Below are 2,739 nucleotides of genomic sequence, written 5' to 3'. Positions count from 1 at the left end.
CGTGCGTGTCCATGCAGCACAGGGGCGGCCAATCTTTTGCCTGGCTTTCCCCTAACACGGCGTGCTTATACAACTACGCCCAATGGCGCCGCAGCTTATTGCAGGATCCACTCGCAGTGGCAGCTACACGGCCGGCCGCCGGCGAGATCGCTTTGGGGAGCTTAACCCGGAGATGGGCGAACGAACTGATCGCTCGATGGCAACGGCCGATCGATCGATCGACGTGAGTGGACGGGCGGCTTAAATTTTCTCCATGGTTGGTAGTGCTGTTCCCTTTAGATTTTCTTTCTCTGCTCCAGGCTCCAGCCCCGGCGAACTGGCTAGCACGCGTAGTGGCCGCCGGTCCGTTCCGTCAATCCATCCATCCATTTCCTAATCAGCTTTAGGCGACGCCTTTCCACGGCAGGATCGGATTAATTTCGCGGGATATCGCATGGTGCATGCCACCCGCGTAAAACGCCGTGATCTGATCGCTCCTAATTGCGCGCGGGCTCCGCCATTGAATTTTTGGCTGGCACCCCCGTCGTACGGTGGCCGATCGAGCTAGTAGTGCTAATGCTGACGGTCCACACGCGTAGCGTGTCGAGCTCCGTACGGTCACCCCAACATCTGCTCTTTCTCACCGGTCTGATGATGATTCAGACGCATGTAGATCACCAATTTACCATGATTAAGCGTCGCTCGCATGAATCGTATGCAGTGAGGCCTTGGGATTTGCTTGATTCGCCGGGATATAGTAAGAAGATGACGACGTCTCTGCAATCTTTACTTTTTCTTGAGGCGGCAGCCACATCTCTGCAATCACGGACGCATCTTAATTTTCGGTTTACTGAGTGTCTGAGTCCCTCCCGGTTGGACGGTGTCATCGCCGGAGACCGCAAGCACACGCTTCCACATATATCAGCAGCAAAGGAATCTGCCTCGGCGTCGAAAAGTACTCCATGATGAGTGCCATGATTACTTGCACGCATCAAACAGGCAAAAGGTCTTGAAGAAACATGATCACACGAGGAAAAGCGTTGAGCAATCAGAACCGCTTTCTGGATCATCCCGATGCTGTTTCCGTACTAGCAGTGCAGCATGGCCACATCTGCAGTGCTGAAAAGGGCTGTCCTGTATACTGAACCCATGCAGCTCGTTTGATTTTGATTAGCACTAGCCATAGTGAGGGTAACATAGATAGTAACTTAACACATCCCAAGACAATTTTGCTTATGCGGCAAGTATTTAACGAGGAAAAAGGTGCTTGTGGTAACATAATATATTACTGTAACATAGCATTTTCCAAGACAAAATGAGTCTATGAGCTAATAAATTAAGCAACCTATGACACTACTACTATGTTACTTTACAATATGGAGGTAGTAACTTAGACTAGTGTCATATGCATGACACTGGTATAAGTTACTCCCCACTATGACCAGCCTTAGCCTTGCATGCTGCAGCACGCGAGAAAAGGGCCTGGCCATGACGAAGCAACTGCTGCCGGCTAAACAAAATCTAACGAGATCTCATGAGATCCTTGCAAACTACTCCCTCAGTCTCAAGATGTAAGATCATTTTTGACACAATTCAAGATGATCTTACATTTTGGGACGGATGGAGTGTGTATTACAGTATAGCAGACATCTTTGCAAATTCTTTATTATGACGTGTCGCATGACAGGTGGATCTTGCACTAGAAGAAGCAAATCAAAGCAAAAGCAAAAGCAAATCCACGTGAAGAAAAAAAAAAACCGCAGATGCAGCTTTGCTAGCTCTTTGTGCTTCCTCATCCAAGGTAGGTCCTTCCTCAAAGCGCGATACAGAGTGCACTCATCACTCTCCACATATCAAATATGTGTTCTCGGTTAGAAGGCTGATCATCATATCTACTGGAGTATGTAGTTGGGGCTGAGGATCTTTAGTAGTAACACTAACATCCAAACTCTCGACCCAATCAACTTGACAACTTTGTAGTTACACCAATCAATCAGGCACCCAAAAACCTTCCAAAAGAAATTAACTGTACCTTCAGGTCGGACACAGGGTGCTCCATCACATCGGATAAAAACTGAAATGGCTCTATCCCCATAGACATAGTCCACAGCTTGTCCTGCCGGTCTTTTTCTTAGCCTGGATGGCAGCAAGTTCCCCGGTGCCTCTCAACAGAATCAGTGAAAAGATCGATGTTCACTGTGCTCTTCGTCTCAGAGAAAATGAGAAGCTGCTCACTATGCTTGTCAGGAAAGGCAAAGAAAGTTGCTGCTTTGCCGAGATCCAGCAAAAATCTTTTGACCCGGTGGTTCCCTTCCCCGTCCTTGGCCGGTTCATCTCCCCATGACTCCATCCCACTCCAAGATCCTTCAAGATAGAATTAATTGCAGGAAAGTATCACACTTGGGGCAGTTGTAACGTATCAGTACCACTATTCAGATTTTTTACAAGTCAGTACCACGTTTGAGGCTGGTCGTTGCAATACGGGCTAAACTGCGTATAACTCTGTATTGACGCTGTATCTGACAACCCGGCCCCACCAGTCAGTTCACAAGCCGCCGAACCGGTGCGTCGCTCGGGTGGCTCGGCCGGTCTACGGCTCGGTCGGTCTTGGCTCGGTCTAACCCTAGCAGTTCTCTCCTCTCCCTCTACCTCTCCCTCTCCTCGCGATGGCTAGTCCGGGCGGCGGCGGCGGTCGCGGTGGCCGGAGCAGCGGTGGCGTTGTGGGCGGGTACGGAGACCTCCCCGGACTCGGGAGCGATG

Source organism: Aegilops tauschii, chromosome 4 (genome assembly GCF_002575655.3).
Source record: "Aegilops tauschii subsp. strangulata cultivar AL8/78 chromosome 4, Aet v6.0, whole genome shotgun sequence".
Taxonomy (NCBI): domain Eukaryota; kingdom Viridiplantae; phylum Streptophyta; class Magnoliopsida; order Poales; family Poaceae; genus Aegilops; species Aegilops tauschii.
Note: the sequence above shows the minus strand (reverse complement) of the source record.